The 22716-nt window shown below is 41.0% G+C and overlaps 1 pseudogene; it reads left to right on the plus strand.

Moving 5' to 3' along the window:
* The first annotated feature begins 2560 nt into the window (after positions 1 to 2560).
* LOC126026281 (PWWP domain-containing protein 2A-like) lies at positions 2561 to 21952 on the plus strand (annotated as a pseudogene).
* Positions 21953 to 22716: the final 764 nt, after the last annotated feature.

Genomic DNA, 22716 nt, shown 5'->3' on the forward strand with positions numbered 1-22716 from the left:
TCAAGCCACCGTCAGTCCTGGGTTGGCTGCGTGCAAGGCAAATGCCCTACCACTGTGCTATCACACAGTGTATAGTGTGCTAACACTTTACTTTGTAAATCATACCCACACACACACACTTTCCCAGAGTGCAGCAAGAGATGGCAGCCTACTTCTGGGACAACAGGTGGAGTCTGATTCCAAACGGGGTTGACCAGAAGGAATGATTAGCGCCTAGCATCAAGAACCACTCTTGGGGGGGGGGGGGGAATGAGCAGCCCGGCACACACACCCACATTTACTGTCCCCAGTGCTTGGTTCTGTAAAATAAAACAAAGCTGCCAGAAATATTCATAAGCAGGCAGGCTCTGCTCAGCACGAGCAATAGGGCAGAGAGATAAAGGGCTGAGTGTGTCCTTCCATGCCTTCTGGCCTGCCTTGCCCTCAGGCCTGAAAGCATCCCTGAAACTCCAAGATATTAAAATTAAAATAAAAACAATACATCCTTTGTGCCAGAGTAATAGCAAAAGGTCGATATCATCCTCTACCCCCAACCCACCCCTGGCATCCCATAGTGTCCCTGAAACCTGCCAGGAGCGATTTCTGAGCTCAGACCCAGGAGTAACTAACCCCTTTATTTAAACAACCTAGTTGCAAGGTTGTACATAGACAGTTGTGAGTTTTTTTCCCAAAAAATTTACAAAATTGTTCATGGGTGAGTTTCAAATAGTGTACATTGTTCAACAATGCACATTTCTCATCACTGATATAACCAATGTCCCTCCCCCCATTTTCCTTCTCTCTCACTTAGTCACACTCACTCACATTCTTTTTTCTTTTAGACATTGTTTTTTTATTGCCAAACTTCTTATCTCCTTATCTGGTTATTGACTGTTTGTTACCATATTGGCTAAGGCATTGTCACAACAATAAATAATGAAACTATATCCAACAGAACACACTTTTTTTTTTTTTAAGGAATGGTAAAAGAAACTTGGGTCATAATACAAAGACATGCTACTTACTGACCATAGGCAATATAACCAATATATCATGCATTGAATAAGCTGCTTAAAGCATTGAGAGAAAACTCAACAATAATGGAAAACCAAACAAACAAATTAATGAACAAACAAGGAGAGTGGCGAATAGACCTACTTAAAGAAAATATATCAAAATCGAATATGAAAATATGTATTATCACTTATTAGGGGAAATAAAAAATGGAAGCAAAGACGTGTTATTTTCTCATACCAATGAGAATGCCACAAACCAGAAAGATCGGAAACAACCGGTGCTGAAGGGGAGGTGCTAAAATTTTTTTCACTATTTATTCACTATTTGTTCACTGAAAAATTCACTATTCATTCACTATGGGCTAGAGTTTCCATAGAGCCCAGGATTTTACCTCTACCTAGCAAAGGCAAAAGTTAATTCATTTATTTTCTTTTTTTAAGAACTGTCATTTAATATAGTTTTTCTTTAGAGATAGGTGTAAGCCTTCCTTCCTTCCTTCTTCCTTTCCTTCCTTTCCTTCCTTTTTCCTTCCTCCTTTCCTTCCTCCTTTCCTTCCTCCTTTCCTTCCTCCTTTCCTTCCTCCTTTCCTTCCTCCTTTCCTTCCTCCTTTCCTTCCTCCTTTCCTTTCCTCCTTCCTTTCCTTTCCTCCTTCCTTTCCTTTCCTCCTTCCTTTCCTTTCCTCCTTCCTTTCCTTTCCTTTCCTCCTTCCTTTCCTTTCCTCCTTCCTTTCCTTTCCTTTCCTCCTTCCTTTCCTTTCCTCCTTCCTTTCCTCCTTCCTTTCCTCCTTTCCTTCCTTCCTTCCTTCCTTCCTTCCTTCCTTCCTTCCTTCCTTCCTTCCTTCCTTCCTTCCTTCCTTCCTTCCTCCTTCCTTCCTTCCCTCCCTCCCTCCCTCCCTCCCTCCCTCCCTCTCTCTCTCTCTCTCTCTCTCTCTCTCTCTCTCTCTCTCTCTCTCTCTCTCTCTCACTCTCTGTCTCTCTCTCTCTGTGTGTGTCTCTCTCTCTCCATCTTCCCTCCCTCTCTCCCTTCTCTCCCCTTTCCCATGTCTCAGGGACTCCAACAGGACTCCTCCAGGGCTGCAGGGAGCGGTGAGCAACAAAGTACCTCCGCCCTCCCCAAAGTTTGAATGTCAGACCACTGATGTAAAAGGTGTCCATGGAACGTGATTTGTGATTGATTGCATAAACGCAGTTTAAAGATTTAAGATTCAGGCAGATATTTCTGAATCTCTTCTGAAATTAGTGGAGGCGGGGGGGGGGGGGGCTCCCAACCCAACCCATCAGGAACATGTTTGTAAAAACCTGGTAAACACAGAGACAGACATAAAAACACAGACAAACCCAGACATACAGACACACAGACACAGACACACACACAGTGCCCGCCCACCCAGACACAAACAGACACAGACACGCACTCCGCAGTCCATCTCGCCCAGCAGTGATCGGCGGTTGGCTTTAGGGTGGAGGGTTCTTTCTCGCGGCTGCCCCTCCCTCGGCCTCCCATGCCGCAGCGACCCTACCGCAGTCCCCCATCGGCCGGTCCTTTCCTGGAGCAGTGAAGGCTGATGGCCAGGAACACCGTCCGCGTGTCTCGGTCGCCACTTAGCGGCCACTTCTTGCCGCGCTCCCGCCTGGCTGGCGCTGCCCGCTCCGGGTGGCCAGGTCAGCTTTCCAGTCGACGTGGTCCCGGGTCACAGCAGCGCCCGCGAGCCGTTCGAGGACGGACAGTTGTCTCTGCAGGAGAGGGCCGGTACTTCGCGTTGGGAGAGGCCGGCGGCGTGTCCACTCGCGCTAAGGGCCTGGTGATCTGGCAGCTCCTGCGCCTGGCTGGCTTTGCTCCGGCCGTTGCCAGAGCTGGCTGGCTTCCACCAAACCCCCTGTCGTGGGGGCAAAGACAGCACTCGCTTCAGACCGACTCTCTGACTCCCTGTCAGTCTCCCACTGAGGCGTCTGCTCTCCTCCCATATCCAGGCGGGCCCACGGTGCGACGCACTGAGCGAGGGCGATTAAAGAGGCAACTGGGCCGGTCTGTGGGTCCGCGAGCTCCCTCTAGTCGCTGCCATGGCACTGTGGCAAAAATAAAGAGCCCTTCCTTCCCTGGCCATCTCCCAGCGTGTGTAGCGTGCTGCCCTTCCTCTCCTTTCCCAGGTGGGTGAGGCTCGAGCGCAAATCTTCCATGTCACTGGGTCGACCAGATGTCCCCTGCAGCTCTGGGACACGGCTAGCAGGCTTTCGGTTTGGTGCCCTAGACAGGCCCCTGTCTCAAGGGCACCCGTGGGAGCTCGCGGATCTGTCCCGCTCCCGTGCAACGGTCATTTTCAGGTGCGATGGGACATTTTGGACCACGGGGTATATACTGACATACACTCTCTCTTTAGGTGGCTTCCCACTACAGAAAACAGATGGTTGCCTGGGTGCATGCGGGAGCTGCACCTGTCTGGAGGACTTGTCCCCATGCTTTGGCCACCTGAGCTGCTCTTGCCCAAGGTTCTGTCTGTCACCTTCGCCTATCACTCTTCTTTTATTAAAAAAAAAATTTCTTTGGGGGGGAGCATACCCGGCAGCACTCATGGGCTACTCCTGGCTCTACACTCAGAAATCGCTCCTGGCAGGCTCAGGGGACCATAGAAAAAAAATCACACTACAGGTGTGACAATGGGAAAACCTTGTAGATAAACGCTATGCACAGAGAATAAAGATGATAGCTCTGATGACCCAAAAAAATACCAACCACCTGATTAATCCCTCAGATAAGGAGTTTAGAATAGAAATATGGAGGATCCTAATAGAAATCAAAGAAAACAAAATCCCTTCTTCCTCACACCTATATTCATCACAGCACTACATGAATTAAAAACCAAATGGATTAAAGGCCTTGATATCAACCCTGAAACCATAAGGAATATAGAACAACATGTAGGTAAAACTCGATATGACATCTTTAAGGAGGAAACACCACTCTTCAAACAAGTGGAAGCAGAGATAAACAGATGGGACTATATTAAGCTGAGAAGCTTCTGCATCTCAAAGGAAATAGTGCCTAAGATACAAAAGCCACCCACAGAATGGGAGAAATGATTCACCCAATACCCATCAGACAAGGGGCTAATCTTCAAAATATACAAGTTACTGAAAACTTAATAAGAAAAAAAACATCTAATCCCATTAAAAAAAATGAGAATACGAAATGAACAGACACTTCTCAAAGAGAAATACAAATGGCCAAAAAACACATTAAAGGGGCCGGAGAGATAGCATGGAGGTAAGGCGTTTGCCTTTCATGCAGGAGGTCATCGGTTCGAATCCCGGCATTCCATATGGTCTCCCATGCCTGCCAGGAGCAATTTCTGAGCCTGGAGCCAGGAATAACCCCTGAGCACTGCCGGGTGTGACCCAAAAAAACAAAACAAAACAAAACAAAACAAAAAAAACAACACATTAAAAAAATGCTCCACATCACTAATCATCAGGGAGATGCAAATCAAAACAACTATGGGATACCATCTCACACCACAGAAACTGGCACACATTACAAAGAACAAGAACAATCAGTGCCGGTGGGGATGGGGAGAGAAAGGAATTCTTATTCACTGCTGGTGGGAATGCCATCTAGTCCAGTCTTTATGGGCAACAATATGGAGATTCCTCAAAAAACTGGAAAATGAACTCCCATTTGAACCAGCTATTCCACTCCTAGGGATATACCCTAAGAACACAAAAATACAATTAAAAAATCCCTTCCTCGGCTGTCCCTCCCTCGGTCTCCCATGCCGCAGCGACCCTACCGCAGTCCCCCATCGGCCGGTCCTTTCCTGGAGCACTGAAGGCTGGTGGCCAGGACAACGCCCATGTGTCTCGGTTTAGCCAGTTTCTGGGAAAAACCAAGAGGCCCTTCAACAGATGAATGGCTAAAGAAACTGTGGTACATATATATAATGGAATATTATAGCGCCATTAGGACAGATGAAGTCATGAAATTTTCCTATACATGAATGTACATGGAAGCTATTATGCTGAGTGAAATAAGTCAGAGAGAGAGAGAGATAGGCACAGAATGGTCTCACTCGTCTATGGGTTTTAAGAAAAATTAAATTACTGTAATAAGGCCCAAAGACAATAGAGTTAAGGGCTGGAAGGACTGCCTCACAATTTGAAGCTCACCACAAAAAGTAGTGAACTCTTTTAGGGAAATAACTACACTAACAACTAGCATAAAATGTTAAAGAATGAGAGAAGTAGAATGCCTGTCACAAATGCAGGTAGGGATGGGGGAAGTGGGGGGCATTGATGGTGAGAAAGTTGCACTGGTGAAGGGGGGTATTCTGTTTATAACTGAAACCCAACTACAAACATGCTTGAATCATGATGCTTAAATAAAGATTTATATAAAAATAATAATAAATGACACTCTACTGCCTAATGAAACATCTGGCCCCTAGTAGGTACTTATTAAATAAATTTTCCTTTGAAGAAAAAAAAAAGAAAATTATCCAAAAGAAATAACAGAAACTTAGGAGACAAAAGAGCATCTGGTGCAGTAGCTGTAACGTTAAAATGTCATACTGATTTAAGCGAGTGAAATACGTTTAATGCATTAGAGGCAACATTGAGTTTAATAAGTTCAGCATGGTTCTATAGATGCTAGAGAATTAAAAGATATCACAAGGAGGTTTTGAATCAAGCAAGTTAACTGTGTTAGAACAGATCAACAGATGTATTTGAGTCACAAGAGTATAACTAGAGTTATAGTATAACTGGAATTATACTGAGTGAGTTAAGTGAGGTAAAAGTATGTCAAGAGAGAAAATTGCGTTAGATGACCTGATCTAACATAGAAACAGTGAATTGGGTTCAATGTAACAAAAATGGCTTGAAGTCAATGAAAGTATGTGAAGTGCAAAAGAGCTAACTGATGCAATTATGACTTCTGTGACATTCAGCAAGAATATGAGTGACTAAGAGACATAAGTTCAGTAAATGCTTAGATGAAACACATCTGAGAGATGAAATTGTGAATGAAAATATGTACAAAAACAGATAGCTAAGTACTTTAAGTAGATGGAACAGATCTACCAGACATGAGATAAGAAAGTTGAGTGCATAAGAGAAACATGTATAACACAAAACACGTGAGTTAAGAAAAGAAGATGAGTTCAGGATGTTGTTAGATGTAACAAGTCTGTCATATGGAATAGTGAATGAAATTTGTACCTTTAGAATTAGATCAGGGGTCATAGAGATAGCATGGAGGTAAGGCGTTCGCCTCGTATGCAGAAGGTTGGTGGTTTGAATCCCGGCATCCCATATGGTCCCCTGAGCCTGCCAGGAGCGATTTCTGAGTGTAGAGCCAGGAGTAACCACTGAGCACTGCCAGGTGTGACCCCCCAAAAAACAAACAAAAATAATTAGATCAGATCAAACGGGTGCAACATTTAATTAACTGAGTTAAGAAAGATATGATCAATGAGAAAAAAACAGGACAGAACAAAGCGACAGTGTCTTAAATGATATTTTTGCAGTCTGTCAAGACAGAAGAAATAGTATTCAGAGTTGTGACAGTGAAATTAGTAGTAGCATTAACTGTGTTTGAAGTAACTGTTAATAGTAAGATACTCGTACTGCATTGGAAGTTCAACTGATGTAATGGAGTTACAGGAGATATATTGAGTAAGCTAAGTGACTTTGAGATAACAAATCTAACAGACGTAAAAGTAGGTCAAGAACAAAAATTGCATTTGATGACCAAATCTAACAAAGGAACAGTGTATATGGAAGAGAAGTGCATTCAATGAAAAATATCATATGACTGAAGTAGTCAGTAAAGATCAGTGAGGTATGTGAGTGCACTAGAAGTAACCAATGTAACAGATGCAATTAAGTGAGTGATATACAATAACGACATGCATTAGATGCAATGATATATCATAGGTAACAGGGAGATACTTGAGTTATGTAAGCTAAGTAGTGTAGAGTTAGAAGAAGAGACATGAGGTAAGATAAGTGCATTAGAGAAACATATTTAATATGGAAACATGAGTGACAGTGACATAAATTTAGTAAGTGCTTTGATGTAACACAACTGACAGAGATAATTTTGAATGAAAATATGTACAAAAAACAGTTAGTACTGTTAACAGCGAGCAGGAAAAGATCTTCGAGACATGAAATAAGAAAGTTGAGTACCTTAGAGACCGAGCTAACATGGAATCCATGAGTTCAGAAAAGAAGATATGTTCAGGATGTTGTTAGATGTAAAAAGTCTGTCAGACAGAATTATGAATGAAATTAGTACTTTAACAATAGGATCAGATACAAGGACGAAAATGATCGATGAGTCAAAACAGATAATTACTTATTCTAAAGGTGTAACTGATAACTGATAACTAACTGATCTAACAAAAGAAACTGAGTTAGATCAAGGAATGAAGTAATGTTCATTAGGTGTACGGAACTAACTGATGTTGCTGGGATGAAAGTGAGGTAAGTGTATAGTAAGGACATTAAATGTAACATATAAGGGTTGTTGGGAAAGTTAAATGAGGTAAGAAAGTTCAGGACTTTACATGTAACACATAGAAATGTTAAAGTGACTTAATAGTTTTAAGTCTGTAACTGAGTTTATGGAACTGCGATAAGTAATGTTTACTAGATAGAACAGAATCTATGTAATATGAGTTGTGTTAAGTATGAATGGTGTTTCTCTTCTCTTCGATCTCCTGAAGCTCTCCTGAGAGGGCCAGGAAGGGCCCAGCAAAAACTGTTTCCTAGAGGCTCCAGAAGAGCATGGCTGCTCTGCTTCTTTTTATGGCTATGCACTCTTTCTAACTAATGAACCCCACCTTAAAACGCAGAAAAAATCACACTACATGCATGAAAATGGGGAAACCTCACAGGCAAACATCATGCACAGAGAATAAAAATGATAGCTCTGATGATCCAAAAAATACCAACCATCTGATTAATCTCTCAGATAAGTTGTTTAGAACAGAAATATGGAGGATCCTCATAGAAATAAAAGAAAACATAGCTCTAGCCGAAAAAAATACAAAAACAGAAATCAGAAAACTTCAAACTGAAATAACAGATCTGAAAAACATGATAGCTCAACTGAAAATCTCAATGGAAAGCCTCTCCAACAGGGTAACAGAAGTCAAGGACAGAATCAGAGATCTAAAAGATAAAATGCAGAACAACGCCATATAGCAAAAGATATTGGAAAAGAACTTTAAGGCAAATGACCAGACAACGAAAAAAGTACTTAAGGAATGTGAACAGATGAAAATAGAAGTCTTTGATAAACTCAACAGAAACAATATAAGAATCATTGGAGTCCCAGAGGCCCAGGAAGAAGATCTCCAGGAAAAATCAACGAAGACATCATCACAGAGAAACTCCGAGAGCTAAAGTCTGCATGCAATCAAATCCTGCATGCTTGAAGAGTACCAGCTAAAAGAAACCCAAAGAAAAACACCCCAAGACACATCCTAGACATGCTGATGAATCCCACAAATAGAGATAGGATACTGAAAGCAGCAAGATCAAAAAGGGAAATTACATTCAAAGGAGCATCTTTAAGATTTACTGCAGACATGTTACAAGAAACCCTCAAGACCAGAAGACAGTGGAGGGATATTGTGACAAGACTGAATGCAACAGAGGCTTTACCTAGAATATTATACCCAGCCTAACTCACATTCATATTTGAAGGAAGAATACATAACTTCACGGATAAGCAACATTTAGAAACTTTACAGATGCAAAACCAGCCTCAAAGGAAATACTGAAAGGTCTACTTTAAGACAAAACAGCTGGGAAAAATCTATGAAACTGCGCCTGCCCAGAGGGGCCCAACCATGAAAAATTGTGAGTGCTGCCTGTGTGTGTCTGTCTCCTGTCCTGTCGTTTGAACCTCTTGGGAGTGGGCCGAAAAGCGGCTCCAGAAAACTTGCTCTCCCAGAGGCTCATTCAAGGGCGGGCACACCAAGGAACTGCTTCACAACATGAAAACTGGCTATAAGCAGTACTTTGCAGAAGTCAGGTCTCCTGTTTGTGATGTCAGGCTGGGAAAATTTACAAAACTACACCTGCCCAGTGGGGCCCGACCGTAAGAAATTGTGAATGCTGCCTGTGTGTGTCTATCTCCTGTCCTGTCGCTTGAACCTCTTGGGAGTGGGCCATAAAGAGGCTCCAGCAGAGCACAGCCACTCAACTTCGCTATGCAGCTGTGCACTCTTTCTAAGGAAAGAACACCATTGAAACAAGAAGAAAAAAATCACACTAAGAACGTGCTGGAGGCTGAACTCTGCTGGAACTCAGATGCCAGCACCCCTATCTGCCTGTCTTCTGTGCTGTGCTCCATTTTGGCCTGATTTCATCCTGTGTGTGGCTCATCTGAGAAAGGCTCACCTTCCCCAGGAGCCTTTCCTGGAGGTGAGTTTACAAGCCCAGAAAGGGTGGAGCCAAAGGAGCATGGCCACTCCACTTCGCTTAATGACCGTGCACATTATTTAGCCTATGAATACAACCACAATACGTAGAAAAACCCACAACACAAGTGTGACAATGGGGAAACAACACAGGCCAGTGCCAGACATAAAGAATGACGATGGCAACTCTGATGACTTCAACATGACCAACCAACTAGTCAGTCTCTCAGATAGGAGTTTAGAGTCGCAATATGGAAGATGTTCAAAGAACTCAAAGAAAGTATAGAAGAGAACACAAATAAGAATCAAGAGAATATGAAGATAGAAATTAGAAAACTCCAAACTGAAATTTCAGGTCAAATAACAGGTCTGAAAAATTCAGTAGATGAATTGAAGAAAAACATGGTTGAGGTTTCCCACGGGTTAACAGCAGCTGAGGATAGAATTAGTACGTTGGAAGATGAGATGAATAACAATTCCATACAGCAGAAGAAATTGGAAAAAAGCCTTAAAGCAAATGATCAAACAATGGAAAAATTACTCAAAGAATGGGAACAGATAAAAATAGAAGTCTATGATAAGCTCAACAGAAACAACTTAAGAATCATTGGCATCCCAGAGACCCAGGAAGAAAATCTCCAGGAAGAATCAATGGTCAAGAACATCATTAAAGAGAAACTATCAGAGCTAATGAATACATGAGATCAAATCCTACATGCCTGAAGAGTACCAACTAAAAGAGGCTTCAGAAAAAAACACCCCAAGAAACATCCTAGTCACAATTACGAATCCCACAGATAGAGAAAGAATTCTGAAAGCAGCAAGATCAAAAAGAGAAATTACATTCAAGGGAACATCCTTGAGATTTACTGCAGACCTGTCACTGGAAACACTCAAGGCCAGAATGCAGTGGTGGGACATAGTGACAAAACTCAATGAAATAAATGCTTCGCCTAGAAAACTGCCCCAGCAAAACTCACTTTCAGGTTTGAAGGAACAATACATGGTTTCACAGACAAACAACAGCTCAGAAACTTTACAGACTCAAAACCATTCTTAAAAGAAAAACTGAACGGCTTACTTTAAGACAAGACTGAACAACAGACACATCAAACTCCGATACAAAGATGGCACCAACTCCCAGGACAATTCTTTCTCTCAATGTCAATGGACTAAATGCACCCGTTAAGAGACACAGAGTGGCAAAATGGATCAAAAAACTCAATCCCACCTTCTGCTGCCTACAAGAAATGCACCTGAATAGTCAGAACAAACATAGACTCAAAATAAAAGGCTGGAGGAAAATCATCCAAGCAAACAACACCCATAAAAAATCTGGAGTGGCCATACTAATATCAGATGATGCAAACTTTATACTTAAGAAAGTAGTAAGGGACAAAGATGGACATTTTGTATCAATCAAGGGATACATACAGCAGGAAGAAATAACTCTCCTAAACATATATGCACCGAACGAGGGGCCAGCAAAATATTTAATAAAATTGTTGACAAATCTGAAAAATAACATCAATAACAACACAATAATTGTGGGAGACCTCAACACGGCATTGTCAACACTTGGCAGGTCAACCAGACTGAAACCCAACAAGAATATACTAGACCTGAAAATAGAAATGGAAGAAAGAGGCCTAGTAGATATATACAGGGCACTCCACCCTCAGAAGCCTGGATATGCATTCTTCTCCAATGTACATGGGACATTCTCCGGATAGACTACATGCTGGCACATAAAGCATACCTCCATAATATCAAGAGGATAGAAATTTTGCAGGCTAACTTCACTGACCACAAGGCCCTGAAATTATATGTGAACTACAAAGGGACACAAAAGAAAAACTTTAATACCTGGAAGTAAAACAGCCTAATATTGAATAACCAGTGGGTCCGAGATGAAATCAAAGAGGAAATCAAAACCTTCCTAGAAACAAATAAAAATGGAGACACAAACTATCAGAACCTATAGGACACAGCAAAAGCGGTACTGAGAGGAAAATTTATAGCTTTGCAAGCACACATCAGGAAAGAAGAAGGGGCATACCTGAATAGCTTAATGACGCAGCTCATAGAGTTAGAAAGTACTCAACAAAAGGACCCAAAAATAGGGAGACAGAAGAAAATAACAAAGCTGAAAGCAGAAATCAATGAAGTGGAAACCCAAAAAAACAATCCAAAAGATCAATGAAAGCAGAAGTTGGTTCTTTGAAAAAATAAACAAGATTGATAGACCACTGGCAAAACTAACAAAGAAAGAGAGAGAGAGAAACTTGATAACTCATATTAGGAATGAAAAAGGAGAGATCACTACTAATATGGTAGAGATCCAAAGGGTAATCAGAAACTACTTTGAGAAACTTTATGCCACTAAAAATGAAAACCTGGAAAAAATGGATAAATTTTTGCACTCTTATAATCTTCCACGGTTGAATGAAGAGGACGTAGCATATCTAAACATACCCATCACTATTGAGGAAATTAAGACAGTAATCAAATGTCTGCCCAAAAACAAAAGTCCATGCCCAGATGGATTTACTAATGAATTCTTTCAAACCTTTCAAGAGGAACTTCTTCCAATCCTGGCAAGACTCTTTCATGAAATTGAAAAAACAGGAACACTTCCAAATAGCTTTTATGAAGCCAACATCACCTTGATACCTAAACCAGACAGAAATGCTATCAAAAAAGAAAATTACAGACCAATATCGCTGATAAATACAGATGCAATGATCCTCAACAAAATCCTGGCAAATAGGATTCAATACCTCATTAAGAAGATCATCCACTACGATCAAGTATGATCAGGAATGCAAGACTGGTTTAACATCCATAAATCTATCAACATAACACACAACGTTAACAACAAGAAAAATAGAAATCACATGATCATATCAATAGATGCAGAGAAAGCATTTGATAAGGTCCAACACCCATTCTTGATCAAAACTCTCAGCAAGATGGGAATGGAAGGAACCTTTCTCAATATAGTTAAGGCCATCTACCACAAGCCAGAGGCTTGTCCTCAATGGAGAATAACTGAAAGCCTTTCCTCTAAATCCTGGCACAAGACAAGGCTGTCCTCTTTCACCACTCCTATTCAACATAGCACTGGAAGTACTTGCTATAGCGATTAGGCAAGAATAAGATATCAAGGGAATCCAGATAGAAAAGGAAGAAGTCAATCGCTCACTATTTGCAGATGACATACTCTACTTAGAAAATCCTAAAGACTCTACGAAAAAGCTTCTAGAAACAATAGATTCATAGAGCAAGGTGGCAGGCTACAAAATTAACACACAAAAATCAATGGCCTTTCTATACACCAATAGTAATAAGGAAGAAATGGACATTAAGAAAACAACCCCATTCACAGTAGTGCCACATGAATTCAAATATTTTGGAATCAACTTGACTAAAAATGTGAAGGACATATACAAAGAAAACTATAAAACTCTGCTCCAAGAAATAAGAGAGGACACACGGAATTGGAAGCACATACCCTGATCATGGATTGGCAGGATCAACATCATTGAAATGGCAATACTCTCGAAAACATTGTACAGATTTAATGCGATCCCTCTAAAGATATCCATGACATTTTTTCAAAGAAGTGGGTCAGGCACTTTTGAAATTCATATGGAACAATAAACACCCTCGAATAGCTAAAGCAATCATTGGGAAAAAGAATATGGGAGGAATTACTTTCCTCAACTTTAAACTGTACTACAAAGCAATAGTTATCAAAACAGCATGATATTGAAATAAGGACAGGCCCTCAGATCAGTGGAATAGGCTTGAATACTCAGAGAATGTTCCCCAGGCATACAATCACCTAATTTTTTATAAAGGAGCAAGAAATCCTAAACGGAGCAAAGAAAGCCTCTTTAACAAGTGGTGTTGGCACAACTGGCTAGCCACTTGCAAAAATTTTAACTTAGACCCTCAGCTAACTTCATGTACGAAGGTTAAATCCAAATGGATGAAAGACCTCGATATCAGACCCAAAACCATAAAATACATAAAACAACACATAGGTAAAACACTCCAGGACATTGAGACTAAAGGCATCTTCAAAGAGGAAACTGCACTCTTCAAGCAAGTGAAAGCAGAGATTAACATATGGGAATATATTAAACTGAGAAGTTTCTGCACCTCAAAAAAAATGCTCCCAGGATACATGAGCCCCCAACTGAGTGGGAGAAACTATTCACCCAATACCCATCAGACAAGGGGATAATCTCCAAAATATACATGGCACTGATAAAAATTTACAAGAAATAAACATCAATCCCATCAAAAATGGGGAGAAGAAATGGACAGACACTTTGACAAAGAAGAAATACAAATAGCCAAAAGACACATGAAAAAAACTGAAAGGTCTACTTTAAGACAGGAGAGATCAACAAACACACAGAACTTATAAACAAAAATTACATTAACTCCTATGACAATCATCTCCCTCGATGTCAATGGACTAAATTTACCAATTATAAGACACAGAGTGGCAAAATGGGTCAAAAAGATGAACCCAACCTTTTGCTGCCCAAAAGAAACACTGGAATAGTCAGAACAAATATCGACTCAAAATCAAAGGCTGGAGGAAAATCATCCAAGCAAACAACACCCTTAAAAAAGCTGGGGTGACCATATTAATACATAATGATACCACCTTTAGATTCATAAAAGTTTTAAGGGACAAAGATGGACACTTCATACCAATCAAGGGATTTGTGCAACAGGAAGAAATCAAACTATTAAAAATATATGCACCCAACAAGAGACCAGCAAATTATCTGATACAATTATCGACAAATTTGAAAGAAGGCATAAATAATAACACAATATTTGTGGGAGACCTCAACACGGCCCTGTCAACACTTGATAGATCAACCAGACTGAAAACCAACAACAACAACAATAACAACAACAACAAATATATATATACATACATACATATATACATACATACATACATATATATACATATATATACATATATATATATATATAGGACACTCCATCCCCAGAAACCTGGATATACATTCTTCTTCAAAGTACATGGGTCATTCTCCAGGATAGACCAATGCTGGCACATAAAACATACCTCTATAAAATCAAGAGGATAGAAATTTTTCAGGCTACCTTTGCTGACCACAAGGCTCTGAAATTAGATGTGAACTACAAAGGGACACAGAATAAGAACGTTAACAACTGGAAATTAAACAGCCTGCTACTGAATACCAGTAGGTCCTAATGAAATCAAAGAGGAAATCAAAACTTTCCTGGAAACAAATGACAATGAAGACACAAACTATCAGAACATATGGGACACAGCAAAAGCAGTCTGGAGAGGAAAGTTTATAGCTTTGAAAGCACACATCAGGAAGAAAGAAGAGGCATACCTGAACAGCTTAATGACACAGCTTATAAAATTAGAAAATGATCAGCAAAAGAAATCAAAAATAGGGAGACAGAAGGGAATAACAAAGCTGAGAGCAGAAATCAATGAAGTGGAAACCCCCCCAAAAAATCCGAAAGATCAACGAAAGTAGAAGTTGGTTTTTTTTAAATATACAAGATTGATAGACCATTGGCAAAACTCACAAAGAAAGAGATAAAGAGAAACTTGATAACACATATTAAAAATGAAGAGGGTTAGATCACTACAGATATTGCAGATTCAAAGGGTAATCAGAGACTACTTTGAGAAACTCTATGCCATTAACCTAGAAGAAATGTATAAATTCTTGAACTCTTATAACCTTCCATGGTTGAGTAAAGAGGATGTAGCATATCTAAACACCCCCATCACTATTTAGTAAATTATAACAGTAATCAATGTCTGCCCAAAAAGAAAAGCCTAGGCCCAGATGGTTTTACTAATAAATTATTTCAAACCTTTCAAGAGGAATACTACCAATCCTAACCAGACTCTTTTATGAAATTAAAAAATGTGAACACTTCCAAACAGCTTTTATGAAGCCAACATCACCTTGATACCAAAATCAGACAGAGATGTTGCCAAAAAAGAAAATTACAGACCAATATCCCTGAGAAACACAGATGCAAAGATCCTCAATAAAATCCTGGCAAATGCCTCATCAAGAAGATCATTCACTATGATCAAGTAGGTTTCATCCCAAGAATGCAAGGATGGTTTAACATTCATAAATCTATCAACATAATACACAACATCAACAACAAGAAAAATAAAAATCACATGATCATATCAATAGGCGCAGAGAAAGCACTTGATAAGGTCCAACACCTTGATTAAAACTCTCAGCAAGATGGGAATGTAAGGAACCTTTCTCAATATAGCAAGGCCATTACCACAAGCCAATAGCAAATATTATCCTCAATGGAGAAAAACTAAAAGCCTTTCCTCTAAATTCTGGTACAAGACAAGGCTGTCCACTCTCACCACTCCTCTTCAACATAGTACTTGAAGTACTTGCTATAGCAATTAGGCAAGAAAAAGAGATCAAGGGCATCCATATAGGAAAGGAAGAAGTCAATCTCTCACTGTTTGAAGATGACATAATACTCTACTTAGAAAACCCTAAAGACTCTACCAAAAAGCTTCTAGAATTAATAGATTCATATAGCAAGATGGCAGGCTACAAAATTAACACACAGAAATCAATGGCCTTTTTATACACCAATAATGATAGAGAAGAAATGGACAATAAGAAAACAACCCCATTCACATTAGTGCCACACAAAATCAAATGTCTTGGAGTCAACTTGACCAAAGACATGAAGGACCTATTCAAAGAAAACTATAAAACCTGTTCCAAGAAATAAGGCAGGACACATGGAAATGGAAAAACATACCCTACTCATGTATTGGCAAGATTAACATCATTAAAATGGCAATACTCCCCAAAACATTGTACAGATTTAAAGCAATCCCTCTAAAGATACCCATGACATTCTTCAAAAAAGTGGATAAAACACTTCTGAAATTCATTTGGAACAATAAACACTCTCTAATAGCTAAAGCAATCCTTGGAGAAAAATATGGGAGGCATTAATTTCCCCTACTTTAAACTGTATTACAAAGCAATATTTATCAAAAAAAAAAACAAACATGGTATTGGAATAAAGACAGGCCCTCAGATCAGTGGAATAGGCTGAGTACTCAGAGATGTTCCCCAGACATACAATCACCTAATTTTTGACAAAGGAGCAAAAGATCCTAAATGGAGCAGGGAAAGCCTCTTCAATCAGTGGTGTTGGCACAATTGGCTAGCCACTCGCAAAAAATTGAACTTAGACCCCCAGCAAACATCATGTGTGAAGGTTAAATCCAAATGGATGAAAGATCTCGATATCAGATCCGAAACCATAAGATATATAGAACAACACATAGGTAAAACACTCCAGGGCATTGAAACTAAAGGCATTTTCAAGGAGGAAACTGCACTCTCCAAACAAAGAGTGATGAGTGTAGTTAGAGAAATAACTATATATTGAGAACTATCCTAACAATGAGAATGAATGAGGGAAATAGAAAGCCTGTCTAGAGTACAGGTGGGGGTCAGGGGTGGAGGAGGGAGATTTGGGACATTGGTGATGGGAATGTTGCACTGGTGAAGGAGGTGTTCTTTACATGACTGAAACCCAACTACAATAATATTTATAGTTAAGATGTTTAAATAAAGAAATATAAAAAAGATATAAAAAAGTTTCGTGCATTATATTTAATAGAGATATATCACAGTGAGTTAAGTAAGTGCTTTAAGAAGGTTAAAAGCGGGGCCGGAGAGACAGCATGGAGGTAAGGCCTTGCATGCAGAAGTTGGGTGGTTCGAATCCCGGCATCCCATATGGTCCCCAGAGCCTGCCCAGAGCGATTTCTGAGTGTAGAGCCAGGAGTAACCCCTTAGTGCTGCTGGATGTGACCCAAAACCAAAAAGAAAAAAAAGTTAAAAGCATTAGATGTAAGAGGACTAAGAGATGTGACAGTAATTTAAGTGAGTTTAATTCAGTAAGTGAAGACAGAAGTAAGAGAAGTTAGTAATAGAGAAAACTTCACTAACAGTGAACGTCACTAACAGTGAAGTTAGTAATAGAGTTATGTAAATGAAGTTATGGAAAGTATCCAACAGATGTAACTCGCATTTAAGAGACATAAGGGCATTCAATGCAGTAGTTGTAACATATCTAACAGAAGTCATGGTGAGAAAATGAGTTAATATTTTCTGGGTAAACGTGTTGTTATTATATCTATGTATCAGGAACTATGTATCAGCATGACATCTTTTGAGGGATAGATATGGTGCCCCAATATTACCTTGTGAGAATAAACTCTCTATATTTTTGCATAGATCCAGGATAATGGGGGAATCTTATGTCAAAGAAGAATTCCTTTCTGTTAGGAATAGGAACTCCAAAATTTTTATGTTGTAGGTGAATCTTTAACCCTGCACATTTGTCATATTGACTTGACTTAAGCTTCAGTTGCTCTGAGCTTGGCTGTACTCCAAACTTGTGTCCCAAGACCAAAGCAAAGATAGATTTCAAGTCATCCTGGCAATGAGAAATTCAGGAGCAAGCTTCCCACCACCCTAGCAACAATTTGCAAAGCAAGGCATGCCTTCTGATTACCTAGCAATGACTGGCAACTGTGGGCAAGCTTCGTAATTTTCTAGCAATGGCTGGCAAAGCAAGACATGCTTATGATGCCCTGGCAAAATCTAGGACTTGTGAGAGCCCAAAGACTCTATTGCTATGCCTGATTCAACAACTACCATGAGAAGAACTTTTCCTAGTACCTAGAAGAAAGACCGGTGTTAGGCAAACTTAGACTGTATGAAGCCTACAGTTGGAAATATGATCAAATGCTTCATGGGAAAGGCCACCCTGCTCTTAAGATAAATGTGTTTTCTCTTTTATTTCCTCCAGAATTCTATTTATAATGCAGCCACCTTTTAGCTTCTTATAGTTCTGTATTTTTGTAAACACACACGGGGAGATGAAATGTTGTTAACTGGTTTTCACCCTAATCAAAGATAACTTCCTCTTTTACATGTCAAAGACCCACCTAAAAAACACAAAAACAATGAAATGAACAAACAACCAGGATAATATGTTAGACATTTTTAAAATTGGAAACTAATGTACTTAGAATTTTAAAAAAAATGCAAAGTATTTCCCAACTTGAATTTATATTTTTCTTGGAAACTCCTAGGCATATTGAAATTATTTCCAAGAATTTTAGCAATTATTTTAAATGCTGTGACATCCACATAGAGAATACTCCTGCATACAAGGTCTTTTCAAACTGTAGGGCAGCTGATGAGTGGACTCTTAGATTTTAGCTGACTTGCCATTGTAGAATTCACACTTGATAGAGTGTAGAGCTTTCTGGATTTGATGTCAACTAGAAAGAGCCATCATCATCAGAGATACAGCATCAGATTCAGCATCAGCAATTCAGTATCATCAGGGAAGCAGTATCAGTGGCATCACCAAAGGGAGTTGGTCAGCCTGGAGGCCAGTTAGGAAGCGTGGAAAAAGCAGCTGAAAGGGAGACAGAAGCCGAGAGAGCCAGAAAGAGTGGAGAAGTAGCTGCTAGGAAAAGTCTTAGCATAGAAGCCATGTGAGGAAATGTATATGTTAGGTTAGGACCGTGAACTAAAGCTGGCTGACTCCTGGAACTTCATCTGACTGCTTTGGGAATCTCTCTGCCCTCACCCGGCTGCCACCTTCAGACCTGGCAGACCATCGGGGCTGCGGGAGTTGGGTCGAGTCCAGAAAGGCCTCATCATCCCCCTACCAAATCTAGGATTCTTTAATTTATTTTAAGACAACGCTGGAGGAAAAGATCTCAGGAATCACAGGTTCTTGGAGATCGATCCCAAAAAAGAGAGTCTATCACTTTAAGAGCAATCAATTAGAGACGTGTATCAACTTGAGAAGCAATTGCCTGGGCTTAAGAACCCAAGTAGGACTATTATTGGGTGATAGTTAGTTGGTGTAGTAGCGGTTGATGGTGATTGCTAGCTGGATTTTCTGAACTTTTCTGAATGGCTTTTCTGAATGTATGACCCTGGCCTCTTTCCTACCTGTTTTGTACCATTGAATCCTCTCTCAGAAAATCCTTTGTCTGGACCGTCTTTCCTGCATGTCAATAGGAAGATGGCATTTTTGTTGCACTAAGTGACAAAGGCACTCCTGGGAACTGTCTCAAGGAAAGTCTTAGTTTTCAAAAGTGTTCCAGAGAGGTGTGATCAGTGTTAGACTGGAAGGCATAGACAAGCACTCCATATGTGTTTCCCTGCAGAAGGGTGGACAGAATATGAATGTTCATATGTATAGGGTGTCTTGGTGCCTGTTTCCTGGCTACATAAATAACAATGCTACAACTATAGACTCTAAAATATTTCCAAAACCATTTCAAATACAACACTCTACATATCTCCCAGGTAGTTGGTGTCCTAAGTTGTTTGTTTGGGGGAGACACCTGATAGTTCTCAGAGGTTACTCCTGTCTCTGTGCTTAGAAAGCATGGGCAGGCTTGGGGACCATATGGGATACCAAGGATTAAACCTGGTAAAAGCCATGTGAAAGGCCCGGCCGGCTGCAGAGGCCGGCCGGCTGCAGAGGCGGCAGCGACTGCAGCGTCCCCTGGGAAGGGGGAGCCGTCGAGGCCCAGCCGAGGTAGAGCCCGTCCTGGCAGCGAGGGAGGGCAAGGCCATGGAAGCCTGACGGGCAGCCGCCTTCGACCCAGGCCGACGAGCCACCACCGCTGCCAGGGAGGAGCGCCCGTCAGCCTCAGCGTCAGAGCCCTCGTCCCCAGCAATGGGACTGCAGCTGACCCCCAGCTCGGAGATGCGGGTCACCCGGGACCACATCATGGAGGACACCCTCGTCGAATCTTCCCGCCTCGGGAACAGCTTCTTCTCCTTGTCCTCATGGACCTGTCCAATGTGCAGAGACTCCCATTCACGGATCTCCATTCTGTTCCCTGCAACAGCACACACTCTGATGGCATCTCCCAGTTTGGAAAGGGCTTATTTTAGTATGTTTTACTTCGGTTTGTTTGTTTGTTTGCTTGTTTAGTGGTTGTCGGTGTTGGTCTGAGAGGAGGGCGCTACCCGAGCCACTTGGAATCCCACTAGGTGCTAGGAATGAAACTTGGGCCTTATACACTCAAGGCCTGTGCTCATTGTACCTTTTGAGCTACACCCAGGGCCCCAGAATACTTTAAATTTAATTGCCCTCCCATCAGGATAAAGAATCCTTTCGAAACCATTTGGGAGAGAAAAGACACTTAAAATTCATAACTGAAGTATGTTAATCTGAAAAGAATTTGTTTTTTTATTTTTATTTTTGGTTGTTTAGATAGATAGCATAAGACTAGTGTGCTTTCTACTATGCGTTTCTTTATATTCTGTTTTTTATTAGCAAGAGAGAGACTCAGTTGTGTGTTTGCTATTGAATTAAACAAAAGCGAATGCCGGTGATTGTGTGAGAATCTCGGATGTCAAATCTGCAAAAGAAAAGTACAGAAAGGTTTGGGTCCCATGGGATCCCCATGACAGTATTTCCCAAAAGGGAATATAAGGATAAACCTGAAGCCATGCAGCTCCAAAGATTCCAAGATGGGACAGAGGTTAAGTTTGAAGTGAATGGTGCTGTTCCTGATGACCCTTCTCCCATCTTGCCTCCTGAGCCCAGCCTGGCTGAGAGCCTGTAGACTTCCAAACCACCCCCCTCTCTTTCACCAAGGAGCACTGTGCCCTCCCCCACTGTAGTTTATCAGGGACACATATAAACAATCAATACCTAAGCCACCTCCTTGGAAAAGCAAGCTACCCAAGCGAAAAATGTACAGGGAAGGACCTACTTCAATAATGAACGCGATTAAACTGCGGCCTAGGCAAGTCCTCTGTGACAAGTGCAAAAACAGTGTTGTTGCGGAAAAAAGGAAGTTAGGAAAGGTAGTAGTAGTGCGAGTGACTTCGAAATACAAAGATAAAAAACGGAGACTCGAAAGTGTGACTACTGTCAACAGAAAACTGAAAATTCTCCAACTCGGAGTGTAGTTCTGAGAGCTTTGAGTTTCCTCCAGGCAGTATGCATGCACCGTCCACCTCCTCCTCTTCAAGGGAAGAGAAAAAGCTCAGTAATTTCTTGAAAATGAAAGTCTTTTCCAAAAAACGTCTCTAAATGAGTCACACGGGATGGCAGGACCATATGTGTAGGGGACATTGTTTGGACCAAGATCTATGGTTTCCCTTGGTGGCCAACCCGTGCTCTTACTTCAACTGTGAGCCGGAAAGATAATGGGCTCTTCGTCTGCCAGGAGACCCTCATTTTGTGGTTTGGGTCCCGACAACCTCTTTCCTTGCTCTCTCGCAACTCTCCCCCTTTTTAGAAAGCTTCCAGTCGTGTTTTAATAAGAAGAGAAAGGGCCTGTATCACAAGGCCATCACAGAGGCAGCCAGGGCTGCCAAACAGCTGACCCCCAAAGTGAGGGCTCTGTTGACCCAGTTTGAGACCTGAAACAGTAGTAAGCAGGCGAGAATCTTGGGAAGGCGCCGCAGGTTTGCTAGTCTAGTTGGGGGTGACTGTTGTGAAATCACTTGGCCAAATTGGAGAAAGGGGCATTGCCCTCATTGGTGCCCTTTTTTTTTTTTTTTTTTTTTTTAATACTGACTTTAGAGCCATTTTTTAGACCGGGAAATTGAAACTGAGCAAGCGATGTGCTTTTCTCTTAAGTGAGACTTTAGCGGCAATTGCCAATTTGGAAGTCTAAAAACCATCCCCAGGCATAGGAGCCATAGACTCACCTGAAAAGGAATATTTGCAGGGACTGGTAATTACCATTTGTCCTGTGTCCTGTGTATGAGCGAACACATGCATGCACCCACACACGCACACATGTAACGGGTCACTATGTGACATTGATTGATCCTGGGATTGCAATAAGGGCTGGTGAGCTGGGGGAACAGTGTTGCTATTTCGTAACTGCTTGTTTTAAAATGAATACTGAGCCGTTCTGTTTGCAGATTGGCATAATGGTTTGAAACGTGGGTGTTTGGCAAATTGAAATTCTTGGTCTTCAGTTGTAGACTGGGAAAAGTGCTTATTTGGGATCAAGGCTGGTCCAAGGCTGGCTAGGTTGGACTCATCAATCTTTTATCCAGTGGGACTTCACAAAAACTTGTGAACTTTTGGCTTGGGAGTTTAGAGAAGTTTGTTTTGGGATATGTAAATAGTTGATTGCTAAATTTGGTTAGATTTCTCCTGAGTAGTTCTTTCTAAAT

The sequence above is a fragment of the Suncus etruscus genome, chromosome 13 (genome assembly GCF_024139225.1).
Source record: "Suncus etruscus isolate mSunEtr1 chromosome 13, mSunEtr1.pri.cur, whole genome shotgun sequence".
NCBI lineage: Eukaryota > Metazoa > Chordata > Mammalia > Eulipotyphla > Soricidae > Suncus > Suncus etruscus.